Below are 15,720 nucleotides of genomic sequence, written 5' to 3'. Positions count from 1 at the left end.
ATGGCCTCATTCCTACTGCACAAATTGCCAAAGCTGTGGCCTAGAAGTCGGAAACTTCTTTAATACGTAGCCCTCGATGTCCCCCATAAGTTTTCGATCGGATTTATATCCGGGGACTGTGCAGGCAATGGCATTGCATCCACTTTTTCATTAAGAACCCACTCCTTGGCCACCTTGATGATGGTATGATTAGGGTCACTGTACTGCTAAAACGTCCAAATTAATGGCATATTTTCCTCAGTATACGGCTGCAAGACAGTTTTTAATATTTAAACATAAACATAATGGTTTTTGATCCCACCGATCATATATACGGGACCTACAACGTTGTATGAAAAGTATACCCAAACCATGATTTTTAGGCCACCATGTTTTACTGTCTTCAGCGTATGGTTTGGGTGGTACTTTGTATTTGGAGGTCGACGGACATATTGTCTTGTCCTATTCCACCAAATAAAACCAGTTTGGAGTCATTTGTCCAAAGGATATTACGCCATTTGAATAGTGGCAGTTCAAGTGGCTATTGGCGAACTCGGATCTGGCCTTGATATGCCTGTAACCAAGCAGTGACATTTTCCATGGACTTCGCGAATCTAAAATTTATTCAATAAGTCCCCGGCGAATGGTCCCATGACTGATTCCCATGTCAATTCCCGCTCATATATCCCTGTAGGATGCAAAAGGACGAGCTTTGCTGAAGCGAAGTACGCGTCGAGCCTGTACAATTGTGGTTTTGCAAATCGTACCTCGGTTTTTTTGGGTGCGCTTCATATTTTATGACTTATAAACTATTTTAAAAGAACAATTTGAAAGATTTAGACTCTCTTTACATGTTTTGCCCTTCTTTCTAGGCTAAGTTATCTGATACCTTTCTCTCATGGAGCAGTGAGGTCCTGCGCCCACTAAAAAATTTTTTTTGCGTTGTAAAGGTGTATTATAGTATAAACTATAATAACGACCGTAATTAAATTCATTTTCCACAAAATTAAAAGAAATTTCGGCACTTTTTGCGAAAGAAAATTAAAAACTGCTATTTCAGTGATCGGCCAAAACGAGCTGCATATGTGAAAAAATATCAATAAAACATAAAAATAGAACAAATCTAACGGAATTTTTTCTCGATTCTTATCTTTATGTTCCATTTTACAAAAACAATGTGCAATAGATCAGCTTGCAAAAAGGAATATGTACAAAAAAAGGTTTTGAAGTTGTTCCTCTGTCGCACTGCTATTTCAGTGAACACAGCTGTATGTCGGAACGGGCCGGTTCGGACGACTATATCATATAGCTGCCATACAAATGTTCGATAAATTTTAAGAAAAAAAATATAACTTGGCTGTTTTTCAAAATTTTTGCACAATTTTTTAGATATGGCCATTTTATATTATTTCAGATTTTCAATGAAAATTTCATGAAAATCGGACGACTATATCTTATAGAAAACATTATAACTTCGTTGTTTTTCAACGTATTTTAATCTACTTTGAGATATGAGCTTTTGTTATTATTTTAGAATTTTGGTATAAATTTTATGAAAATTGGGCAACTATATCATATAGCTGCCATAGAAGCGATCGGTAAATGTAGAGAAAATATAAAGCTAGGAATGTGAAACTGTAATTGTCAAACTGTAAACATAATAAGTATAGGTAAAATGTTATGAAACTTGTTTTTGTGTGTGTTTTCAGCATTTTATTTATGCTATATATAAATATACAACTTTTATATATTTTCGTTTATTTTTTTTGTAATTATTTAATCAAAATGTCTCGATTCTTAATGATCCAATTGCAATCTGCAAGGGTATACAAACTTCGGCGTGCCGAAGTTAGCTTCCTTTCTTGTTCTTATTTATAAACGGCTTTATTGGTGCAACTCTGCCGTGTAAAACGATATTTGGAAGATGATTTCTGGACAGCTAGACTTTCCGGTCATTTCCTGCATCTCACTAGCTACTTTTGGTGCCGATATTTTGAAAATTTTGATCGCAGCTTTTCTACATTTATTCTCGATACGATTTTTAAGAACAAAATAATGTATTATGGTATTAAATGTGCCATCAGGTAAATTTACCATTTCAGCAATTTTCCGGTGAGAATGTCCTTTTTTGCAATAATTTTGAATTAACTCACGATGTTCTATAGTAGTAGTCCCATCGTCGTAACACTTGCTTTCGCGATCAAATCTTTCTCAAAGTTAGGAATATACATACATAGGTTGTGAATGCAGTTAAGGGGGGACATCTGAGTAACTTTTTTTAAAAATCGGAAAAAAAATTTTTTTGCTTAAAAAATACTTTAGGGTCTAAAAATAACATATCAAAAGATAGAGTCCGGCAAAAGTTTCTAAGTGTCGAAATTTTCCATTCTGCGGCGATGCCTCACATGTAATCATATACGATTTTAAAACTTTAAACGCGTTTTTCTCAAAACCACTTTTTTTGAGTTGGCCGAAAACATAACTCGAACAAATCTTAACCGATCGATCTGAAATTTTGACAGTATATCCAAAATACCTTTGTCTATCGACACACGTAAGATTTTTTTTAATTTTGCTTACTTTTTTTTTTAACAACAATTTTGTGACGTTTTTTTTCTCATGAAAATTGAAATTTTTTTTAATCACTCACCATTTTGCAAAAAATCAAAATATCGAAAAAATCCTACGTGTGTCGATAGCGGTTGAGATATAAAATCTAACAAAATTTGATTTTTTGTTCTAGATCAAAAATTAAGGATGTTAGGTTTTCGGCCATGGACCCCTTTCAAAAAAATGGGGCCTACGAAGACATGCTGCACAGCCGCCATTTGTTTTCGATTTATTAAAAAAAAATTTATTTTGTAGTTTACATCTAACATTATCAAACCAACCTACTTTAAAATTTGGCTTTTTCATTTGGCCAAAAAAAATTCTAGAAAATGGCCTTTTTTTTTGCCAGTTACTCAGATGTCCCCCCTTAACATAAGCAACAAAAAATAACAGTTATCCTTACTAACCAGACAACGAAATCGTTCTTGGAATATTATGGTATTTTTTGTTTTTATTCATTAATTAAGAAGTTGTTGGTTAAAATGAATAAACTAAACTATATTTCTTAAGTAAAAATATCAGCTTACCATTCTGCGTTTAATTTTTGTCGGTTGCTCTTATGATTTAGAAGTTATAGCTGTTTTTAATTGGAAATTAGGTGTGGGTCAAATAAGCTGTGAGCCACTGTACATAAATGTTTAAATCCAACTTGACATATGTAACTGCATCAATACAAGTTTGAATTTCAAGTTTATCTCTACGAAATATGTAAGTTCTAAGCCACTGTTTTACATATGTATGTAAGTAAATACATATGTATGTACATATCTATTCCGGGTTATGACAATTTTTCCTCAACATTTTCCCCATAAATTTGTTAAAAAAAAAATAATAGTTGTAGATGTTACTGTTACTGAAATATTATTAAAACTTAGGCTTGCAGTCTTAAAGTCTCGTTCAAATTGATTAATAAAAAGCTGTTAACTAGAAAACAAAAAACAAAATCTTGAGCTTAAACCAAAATTCTCTACATTTTTTTTTAATTAATAGGAAAAATTAATAAATTTATGTTTGTTCATATATTATTCAGAAGTATAAACATATGTACATATGCATAAATGTTTATGTATATATACATATGTATGTATATTAAGATAATTTACCTTTTTTCTTTTTGCTTGGACCCTTAGTATTTACAAGAGTTGTAACTTGCAGTACAAGGGGCTCTAGAGTTTTTTCAACAGACATTGTGCGGATTTCCAAGTTTTTGGGATCCCATTTTAATGCAATCTGTCCAAAATCCGTCAATGTTCCCATTTTTCCGGCTTAATTGCTTAGGTTGTCGTCTAATAACTAAACAAGTTTCCACGATTTAGATGACGCCTATTTGGAATGGTGAACGAAATTGTTTCCATTGTCAATTACATCCGTTGATGCTTACGAAATATACAAGTCACACAGATCCCACTACAGAGAATCATAAGAAATACATAAATATAATACCGTCTTCCCACAACGTCTATTCGTGTGAAACTCTTGGGATATTGGATAATTATTTCATTCTTATTTGTCAATTTATGGGGTCTTCCCACAAAGATCAATCTGTCTTCCTCTATATTTATGAAAAGTATGGGCCATAAGGTTTTACTTTCCATTCATTTTGTTTTTAATGCTTCTATATTTTAAGCACTTGTGTTGCCCAATAGCTGGGCGATAGTTTTTTAGTGCAACTCTGATTTCTACTTCTTGACAAAGGCGACAACCAATTGAAATATGTGGCACCAAAGCTATAAGAAGTGTGGATGGAGATGTAACCAAAGACAATACAATTAACAAGATGCCTCACGCCCATACATTCGTTTTGCAATATGAAGCTTGCGTTTGCTTGTATGAGTAAACACAAGAACACGCAAGCGCGTATGTGTGCGAGAATATGTGTGCGCCAGCGCGCAAGCACCAAAAAATCAAATTTTTATATTTTGTGCTGGCGACCGCTTGTTATGATACACTAATGCAGTTTTCATTAATTAGCTACTTCATTAGAACCTTGAAAGAGACCACTATATGTGTAATTTTGTGTAATTTGGCTTGAATTTTGCTTGGATTATTTTGGTAATAGGACTACGGTCACATCGTCCGTAACAGGTAAAGCCTAGTACTCTGACGAGAAAAAACCGCTGTATAAATTTAGACAGCGGCCAAACTCCATATAAAAAAAACGGTGTCGAAAAAAAAGAAGAAGAACTTTTAGACACGTCGTTTTTTTCGGTACTCTGACGACGAAAATGAAGCCTGCGAAAATTGAATGGCGTTGCCAGATCAAGATAGTAAACAGCTGATATCGCGCTGTCTAAATAATTCATTTGATTTATTTAGACACCCCTAATGGAGGGAAAGTTGAAGGAAAAAGGTGGCATTGATAGGGGCTGTCAAGGGGAAGCCCATAATATGGAATTTAATCCACAAAGGACATTTTAATGCCATATTTATTAATATTTTTAATATTTTTTTTGAATATTTTTTTACAAACAGCTGTCCTGTGTGACCAAAGAAAATCCTTAAACGCCATAAAAAGTAAATTTTCATGGCATTTCAGGACTTTCCTTAATTTTTTTTGGTCACACTAGCTCGGTAGCGAAATAAACAGCGATTCCGCTGTCTAATTTATACAGCGGGTTTTTCTCGTCAGAGTACTAGGCTTAAACAAAAAAACGGCCGCCATTCGCGGCGTATTACTATGAATTTCTGAATTCCTCGTCGAAGTATTCTTGCATAAATAAATGCAGAATCGTTTATATTTATGTTTTTAACCTATGATGCTTAAAATTTTTTTAATTATTACCAAAAAAAAATTTTAAATTAAATTTACAGCGCAAGAACCTTGCCACCGCAATACATATTATTTTTCCTAATTTTCTAATATTTTTTCAGTTAAAAAAACCAGCGAAAATTATATAAAAATAAATATCTCATTGAAAGACCATACTGTCAATGAGCTGGCTAATACATTTTTCAATTACAATTTTCTTCATTAAACCCGTATTTTGTTATCGAGTATCTAGTATATAATATGTAGATCTATCGATTATCGCGTCAATGAAGTAGCTAATGCATTATTCTAATGCATTAGAGCGCTATATAGTCGTCTTGCTCGCACTTGTGTAAAACGCTATAGCGCTGTCAAATCTTTAATGAAGTCTCTAATTAATGCGGCTGTGTCATATCAGCATTAGGAGGCGATGCACATCGAAAAAGTCATGTTCGCAAAAACGATTTTAACCATACTTATTCGACAGAACATTTCTCAAGGATTGAGAATCTGTAATTAAATCAATAAACATTTTTTTATTAATTCTAAGTGTAACCGCCACAAAACCGTGAGCGCTACAGTTAGTATATTTTTTTATTATTATATATATATTTTACAACAATTATCTGTCCAATCCAGAAAATCAGTTAACTAAATTTTATTTTCATCTGTATGTATGTATATTTTATAATTTTATTATTAAATAAATATGCAAAATAATACTAATAATTGATTTAAATACATACATACATAGTTACATATGTATTTACAATTATCTAATTCAATTGACTAATAAATTAACAATATATTATTATGATTCATACATTATAAAAAATTCTTTTATAAATCAATAAGTATATAAAATTAAAGAGATGTTAAAATAAAAAATTAATTTATTTGCGAAATTGGCCATTTGAGGCCCGTTTGCACACAAACACCCGGCGGCGTCGCTGAATGCGTACAAGAGAACGGCTGGCTCTAGAGCGCTCTCTTCGCTGGCTTTTGAACAAAATTTAAGAGAGCCTGGAGCCAGTTCAAAAGCCAGCACGAAAAAATCGTGTGCAAAAAAATCGTTTGGCGTTACTTATCTTATAGCTCTATTGTCTTTAATGTAACTCTGTGAAAACGGAGTTTTAAATCTGACAAAAATTTTAGCAGTTTCAGATGGATGACAGTATAAAAGGGTCTTCCCACACTCCGTCAAAGCGCATTCACCGTCCGTTGGCCTAAGGTTTTGCCGTTCCGTATTTTCTCACATGGACCGCGGTTAGAACGCATTAAAATCTAACCACGGTTTGTTTGGCGATAGCTAACTCATATTTCTTCTTCTTAACAGTGCAAAATTGACCAACACTACGAAAAATGTAAACAAACTTGGCGAGGAACAATTGAAAAATGAAATTTAAAATGTGGCGCCGAGGCTACAAACATGCCCAAAACAGTTGTGGGTGTTTTTCTTTATATTCTTGGCCCAATATATATAATACTGTCTTTCCACACAGCGCATTTGTGAGGAACGTTTGGGATTTTTTTAAAAAGTGAAACTCGTGTTCCCACACACCGTCAAAGCGCATTCACCATCCGAACAGCTGATCGATCAGCTGTGGCTCATGAAAACGTAAACAAAGACAGTCGAATTGGCAGTTGCAAATTTGAAATGGAGCATTTACCAACTATTTTGGCTGTTGTACAACAGGCACAGATTGCGTCAGAATTTATCCGCACTAAATTTTAAATGAATTAAATGACATGGAATTTTAATTTTTCTAATGATTTTTCTCTAACAGAGAGCAAATTCCCCGAAGAGTGTCTATAAATGGTATAGGCATCCAAAATCTTTAAAATAAGGTAGAGGCAGGCGACCTCTCGTTGCTACTGCCGTTTCCCTCATCAGTGCAACGGCCGAGGCCAAGGGTAAAAGCCCTTTCTCTTAAGTCCCCTAATCCAAGACCGTTCCATATTCCCGGTTCGCTCATTCAAATCCCTGCCCCCCCTGGTCATAAGATCCTACCTCTATCGATATATCGATAATCCTCCAGCCCACTCCGACTAAAAATGCAACAGAAATGAACAGTTCAAGAACGTAGTTACATTTGGGAAGATATTTGTGAATATCACTATAAATTTACTTGGATTCCACAGTGTTTTTATTAATTTTGGTGTATAGTCACTTCGATACACATTGAATTTTTCGTTTGTTGCTGCTCCATAATTTGAAAAGTTCGCTGTGAATAAACTATGCATATGTATTAGAAAAGGGGGACGAACAGGGATGAGTTTTGGGTTTGTGGTTAAAGCCAAAACCCTCGAGTAATATCTGGACCAATTAGTTGCTTCCAGCATTGAACAGCTTATATGTTATATTCCACGAAATACGGATAATGCATGTTAGCATTCTAAAAAAAATACACATCAATTGGAAATTACAAAATACTAAATCCCTACAACTCCACATAAAATAACATGTCCGTCAAATTAGCGTCGGTGAGTTAGCGTCGAAATGGAACGGTGGGAAAATGGAACACTGAGGGATTTTTTATTTTTAATTTATTTCGTTAATAAGGCACTAATTTGAACAAAATAAAGTTTATAAATGCTTAAAAATGAATTTACTATTGATTTTTTTGGGTTTGAGGGGATTTGACCTTTGGGTTTATTAAAAAAAAGCATTTGAAAAATCGTGCTTTCGTAATTTTAAATATATCTCGGCTCACAGAGGATATGCAGCAATACCCGATATACCAGGATAAAGGATATTGTAGTTTTACTCTGCAAAGTTTCATTTTCTTTTGACCGTCAGTTTTTGAGAAAATCGCATAACAGTTAACTAACCTCGAGTCGGCTCCATACAAAATATGGCAGAAAAATTTTAAAGTCCAGTTTAAGAGGATATGCCAACATGCACGGTATATGGGCTTGTTAGGAGAAGTTTAAAGAATATTTGGTGAAAATTTCAATAGATTTTAACCTGCAGATTTCGAGAAAATCGAATAGCAGTGGGTGGTGTTGGGCTGATAACAGAGGCGCGAAGTATGAAAATGGAACCAGCTGTGAACTGGGAACTGTGAGCAGAGAACTAGTTGCTGATCCAAGGAACGGAACCATGTTAAAAAAATAAAAGATTTAAAAACGTTACCCATTTAAGCAATTTAAAATTAAATAAAGGGACTGCCCAATAAACAACATCGGCATTTTGAGCATTTTGGTACATGTTTTATTAAAATCTGTTCAGCCGATCAAGAGAACACGGCAATTTTTCATTTATTTCCATTTATGTATGTTTCAGCAAGGAAAACCACCGATCGCCAAACGTGTGACGTCACACAACCCATGTTTTTAACCAATTGAATGCGCCAACCATGTTTTCGACGCTAACTTTCAACAAATTATTTCTAGCTTAAATTAGGATATGCAGATTTGCACGGTATATCAAAAGAAAGGGAATTTATTTCTCTAATTTCTATAAAAATCAGATTTTGAGAAATTCCGACCTTCCTTTTCCGACTTCATTATTAACTAACACTGGCTGCATATCGATACGAGCGTCACACGCCCTATCGATGAATCCCCGCCACCTTAAATTCTATTGACAATTTGAAACTTCTGCAAAATTGCATAACTCATAACCGGCATCGCCTTTCGAAGTAATTTGGTAGATCTTACATCAAAATTCGTTCAGTAGTTCAAGCCAAGCGAGAAATATAAATACATGCATGCATATGTACATATGTGTTTAAATACGTATGGAAATAAATGAAAGAATGAGGTTTTCTCTTGACAATTCAATACCAAAAGGTAAATAAAGTTGGCGAGGAACAAATTAAATATTGAATTTAAAATGTGGAGCCAAAGCTACAAGCATTTCCAAAATGGTTGTTTGTGTTTTTCTGTATATTCTTGCCCCAAAATGTCCCCAATTGCTACTATTTAATATAAACCGCCTAGCTCTACCTTATGTTAAAGATTTTGGATGCCTATACCACCTATAGACACTCTTCGGGGAATTTGCTCTTTATTAGAGAAAAAACATTAGAAAAACTTGAATTCCTCGTCATTTAATTAATTTTATTTTAGTGCGGATAAAATCTGACGCAATCTGTGGTTTTGACGTTGTTAAACAGCCTAAATAGTTGATAAACTATTCATATTACTCCCACATCCGACGCTTCAGCCATCATTGTTAACGTTTTCATTAGCCGCAGCTGATCGATCAGCTGTAAATGGATGCGGATGCACTTTAACGCAGCTCTGTGGTGCTTCCTTGGCGCAGCTGTTAGACATTTTTCTAACTCAATGTACCCAGATGCGTCTTTAGGCCATATTTAGGTCGTATAAAATTCGTAAACCCCATGTCCCTGAGACTTGTCGGGGTTTTACGCGACGTGCGTCGGGATGTTTATTTGGATGATGTATGTTGGTAAATTGTTGGTAAAGATGTAAATTGGTACTAACTATACAAAAGAAACTAATGCTAGGGAGAGCGGATGGGAAGCTCTAGGACTGGAAGTCCGGAGGAAGAGGGAGAGACAAGGAGAGCGTAGGGGATCACACTGTCTCCCGAAATTGAGCGCCTTTCTGGCGTGAACATTCACACCCCCCCCCCCCCCCCCCCCCCCCCCCCTTGCGAGGATACGCAGCAAAAGTAATAGCAAGGATTAGCTCTGGAAAGCGTAGGCAAACTCTGAGCACTCGTTGGTATGGAGAAGAGTGTGGTGATCCTGTCCACACGACTGGCATCAGTCTTTACTACGACACGATCCCCCGGAATGCAGGAATTTGTGGTGCGTCATCACGAGGATTCGGAAAACTGGATGAAGTGTTGCTTGGATGCAACAATGTGTGATGCCGACCGTGACAAGTAAGACAGTTGTGGGCGCTTGTGCCATTACGGAGTGGATGACCGCTTGCAAAGCAATTTAAGCACAACTGCTTTTTCTCAATGTATGAAGTACGATCTTCTATCGTCATTTGGAGGAAGCGTGGACATTTACGCACTGGATGGTTCTCTGCAGAACACAAATCGCATCTTTTGGATAAGTGAACAATCCGCGTACTAAAGGATTGTAGTACTCGTGGCGACTGGTTGGAGATTGTCGGTTTAGACGAACGGAGGCATATCGTAGGAGGCTGGAGAGAGTCGATGGTTTCCAGAGTTCTATGGCGCTCAGTAAGGAAAGAATCGAGTTCTAGCCACGACGGAATATCGGTTTTATATGTTAAGGATTGCTCCCATAAGGAAAGCGTCAGCTTTGGAAGCTTCGTGGAGCACAAATAAACCAGGAGGCAGTCCCAATTATCCGTAGGAAGGCCGGACAGAGCTAGGGATGTGAGGCAATTTTGAATTGTATTCTGCAGCTCCTTCAAGGCTGCCGAGGACTCACGTTCAATGTACTGAATGTTCAACAATTTCTTCAGTTGGCTGTTTACCAACGCGCGTTTATTTTCGAAACGCTCAGATAGGTTTTTCCATGCTGAGCGGAAACCGTCGTTGGTCAGTGGCGAATTTTAAACTATGGAATGAGCTTCACCACTCGTCTTGGCATTTAAACAGAACAACTTTTCTACAGGGGTCAGCGTAGGATTGTCGATATAGACCGCTGTGAAAAGGTCCCGGAAAGTCGGCCAGCGAAGATAATCGCCCGAGAAAACTTCCGTTTCGCACGGAGGAAGCCGACAGCCAGAAGGAAAGGAATTTTGGGGCGCAGGAGGTTGGACTGGAGCCGCTTTTGAGGAGATCGAATCGATCTGTTCCATGAACTTGGCGGCACACCGTTCATAAATGGAATGGACTGAAATTAGCTCTGAACAAGCTTCGTACTCTGTCTCGACCTTGTCCCATAGAGCTCGGACTTGGTCGAGATGGATTTGACAAGAGTACTTGGATGGAGTGGGTGCTGCTGGATTGCAGACTCTGGACTCGAAGTGACTCAGACGGTCACAGATTAAAGTAAATTTGTTTGAAATTGAAGGAGCCATTTTGGATATTTTTTTTTTACAAAAATCTATTATATAAAAATAAGTCGAGTTTTCTGCGGGGATCAAATAACTCCAGAACGCACGAACCGATTTCCACGGTTATGCATTCGTTGGAAAGGTCTCGGAATTTGTGATTTTTTGCAGTAAACAAAATTCAGGAAAAATTGCAACAGAAAGCGGGAAAATCATTTTTGCATAAAGCGCCAACACTGACACATAGCATGCCATAATTCTTTACTCAGTTTATTTTATGACAAATCGAAATTGTGTTTAATTTTGAGTAAAATAAGTTATTCGTTTCATATCAGTGCAATTGGAAACCAGCATTTGCATTTAGGGTGGTAAGTTGAACTGTGTAAATTATGTGGATTAGAGGTTAAATTAACCGCTCTGCCTATAGTCGAAAATGCCTATAGCACGACGTGTGAACATCGGTCTCCGCACAAGGCATGCAATCCAGCAACAAGTGTATTCACAGAACTTAAGCGAGGAGAGACGAAATGTAGTAAGGGAAAATGCCCGATTGAGACAACGCGTGGGCACACGAAGATCAACTGGTGTGCAGCATCTAAGCGGATCCCAACCAACGTGGCAGGCTCCTAACAGCAGCCTTCCTCGACATAGCCATCGACCTCAGGACAAATTTCAAGAATCCTGAGATAGAGTGCTAGAAAATATTCGTTATCCGAAGGTGTCGCGGGTGAGACCGTGCCCCCGGTGTTGCCCATATCCGTTTTGTCCACTGGAGGGTCCCAACAGTTGTCCTCTCAGAGCCCCAGTTCCCTACCAGGGTGTCAGGCCCGGACTACCGTCCGAAATTGGTAAGGCGGATAATCAGCTTACCTTGAAAAAACCCCTTATGGCAATACCACCAACGAGACAGTTTCATCTTTCCTCCATTGTCGGAACTTCCTATTTATTGAAACCATCTTTCCGATATTCAGTTGGTCTCTAAAAGACTTTCGGATAGGGACCACTTAGTTAGTAGTTCTTGGTGATTTTAACATCCCAGGGGCTATTTGGTCCCTAGATAATTCCATTAACCACAATACATCACAAAAAATGTGGTTTACCAAAGAACACTTCAATTGAACGGATAATTTGCCGAAGGTGGCGTAACGGAGTTCGCCTGGCTTACTAGTGTACTATAAATATATATTAAAATTTATGTGTCGAAGTTTGATTGGGAATTTAGGAACCAATCGGACTCGTTTATTTTTGAAATAATTATAATATATAATTAATTTTGGAAAATCGTAGTTTTCCCGTATGGAATTTAACCCTCTAATACCCAAGAGTGCCTCGAGGCACTTATTATATAATTTGTATTATCTAAAAAACGAGGAGCCTTTTAATTATTTGAATTATACTAGTCAATTCACAATAAACATGTGAACTTATGAGTAGAAGGTTTCAAAGCTCTCTTAAGCTTTATAACAGGACTTTTTTCGTGTGCATGCATCATGCATTCGCGCGCAAAAACTTTTGTGTGCTTCATATAGTGTTTTTTTGTCTATCAATAGAAGTGAAATATCTTCAAAATCAGTCAAATAAAAATTATTGTTCGAGAAGGTAAGATATTATATAATCCAAATCAAGTTGCATATTTGCAATTTTATAGAAATAGTGCGTTGTAGCAGTGATTTACCTTATCTACCTTTCTTTGGTTTATAGGTAAACTACATTTAGTACACACTTTTTAAGGTCATATTTATACCCTTGCAGGGTATTATAATTTCAGTCAGAAGTTTGCAACGCAGTGAAGGAGATGTTTCCGACCCTATAAAGTATATATATTCTTGATCAGCATCAACAGCCAAGTCGATCTAGCCATGTCCGTCTGTCCGTCTGTCCGTCTGTCCACCTGTCCGTTTCTACGCAAACTAGTCCCTCAGTTTTAAAGCTATCTGAATGAAACTTTGCATATAGTCTTCTATATACTCTCACTGCTATATATGTCGGAACGGGCCGGATCGGACGACTATATCATATAGCTGCCATACAAATGTTCGATAAATTTTTAGAAAAAAAATTATAACTTGGCTGTTTTTCAATATTATTTCATCATTTTTGAGATATAGCCATTTTATATTATTCCAGAATTTAGTTTAAAAATTTTATGAAAATCGGACGACTATATGATATAGCTGCCATAGGAACGATCGGGAAATTAATAGGAATAAAATTATAGCTTCGTTGTTTTTCAACGTATTTTTATCTACTCTGAGATGTAAGCTTATTTTATTATTCTAGAGTTTTAATATAAATTTCATAAAAATCGGACAACTATATCTTATAGCTGCCATAGAAGCGATCGGTAAATATATAGACTATGTAAAGCTGGGAATGTAAAACTGTAACTGTCAAACTGTAAACATAATAAATATAGGTAAAATGTAATGAAACTTTGTTTTGTGACTGTTTTCAGCATTTAAATATATAATATAAACATCAAAACCAATCTGCAAGGGTATACAAACTTCGGCGTGCCGAAGTTAGCTTCCTTTCTTGTTGAAATTAAAAGCTACCATTAACCCCAAAAAATATAATTCAACTCAGTTATTTTTAATATTTCTTCGCTTGGGGCTTAGAGGGTTAAATCGGGAATATTTGAATTAATTCAATAATTCAGGTCAGCATCGAAAATACGGTCACACTAATGCGGATATGGAAGCGCACTTGGATTTCTAACTTATTCGTTAGTTGAAATTTTAATATAAAATAATTTAAAATTATTTTATTTATCTGGACTTATGTGATTGACCGGTGCTGTATTTTGGAACCAATACGTGTGTGTGTCTATTTGTGCACTTGCCGTATGCAAGTGCAAAATAGCGGAGATAACGAGAGGCGGAAAAAATTGCCAAATATTGGAGCGTCGACTTGCAGACGATTATGTAAGGGAGAGTAAATAAATTAAATATACAAATGAAGTTGGCGCTGCAGTGCATATATGTATTTAAATAAATTTATAATCGTAGTAGCTGCGGACAGTATTTGAAATATTTTGGGTTATATATTTATATATTCGTTGTAAATATATGTATGTTTCGGAATGAAGTGGACTGTATTTGTAGTTTTTCTTTTTGTTTTAATTTTATGTTATAAATATGTGGATATCTTTATGTATACTCAGAAGTTGAGGAAGTAGTAGGAGATCAGTAGTGTGGACTGTAGTGGAAATATATGTACAATGTACAATATATGTAAATTGCCAAATATCGGAGCGTCGTATGCAGACGATTATGTATGTATGTACATATGTAATTGCAGCTCAGAATAGAGCAAGGGAGTAAATAAACAAATATATGTACGAATTAAATCAATTTATAATTATAGTACCTGCGGACAGTTATTGTTGTATGTACAGCTGTGTTCACTGAAATAGCAGTGACCCACGACCTGCACGTTTAAGATTGGAAAATACTATTACAAACACTATTTTCATAAAATTTTTTTTCATAAAGGCTTAGTGTATTTAATTATTAACAATACCACAATCATTTAATTTAGGTAACATAAACCTTTTAGAAGATATAGCTAATAACAACAAAAAAGGTCTATATTATGCCGTTCATTGAAATAGCAGTGAAAAACTAAAATTCTTCATAAATTTAAAAATATCGTATAAGAAACCTATTTCTTCTTAAATTCTAATTGACTATGATCTAATATTTTGTTAAATAGCCTTTAGAAGCTATCATAGCCTCATACCTGGGTGGCAAGGAGTCCACCAAGTCTTAGCAACGCTTGAGGGGATTATGGTCTCATTCCTCCTGCACAAATCGCCAAAGCTGCGGCTTAGAAGTCGGAAATTTCTTTAATACGTAGCCCTTGATGTCTCCCATAAGTTTTCGATCGGAATAATATCCGCGGACTGTGCAGGCCATGGCATTGCATCCATCTTTTCTTTAAGAACCCACTCCACCTTGCTGGTATGATTAGGATCACTGTACTGGTGAAATGTCCAAATTAATGGCATATTTTCCTCAGGATACGGCTGCAAGACAGTTTTTAATATTTGGACATAAACATAATGGTCTTTGATCCCACCGATCATATATACGGGACCTACAACGTTGTATGAAAAGTATACCCAAACCATGATTTTTAGGCCACCGTGTTTTACTGTCTTCAGCGTATGGTTTGGGGGGTACTATGTATTTGGAGGTCGACGGACATATTGTCTTGTCCTATTCCACCAAATAAAACCAGTTTGGAGTCATTTGTCCAAAGGATATTACGCCATTTGAAAAGTGGCAGTTCAAGTGGCTATTGGCGAACTCGGATCTGGCCTTGATATGCCTTTAACCAAGCAGTGACATTTTCCATGGACTTCGCGAATCTAAAATTTATTCAATAAGTCCCCGGCGAATGGTCCCATGACTGATTCCCATGCCAATTCC

Source organism: Drosophila kikkawai, chromosome 3R (genome assembly GCF_030179895.1).
Source record: "Drosophila kikkawai strain 14028-0561.14 chromosome 3R, DkikHiC1v2, whole genome shotgun sequence".
Lineage (NCBI taxonomy): Eukaryota > Metazoa > Arthropoda > Insecta > Diptera > Drosophilidae > Drosophila > Drosophila kikkawai.
Note: the sequence above shows the minus strand (reverse complement) of the source record.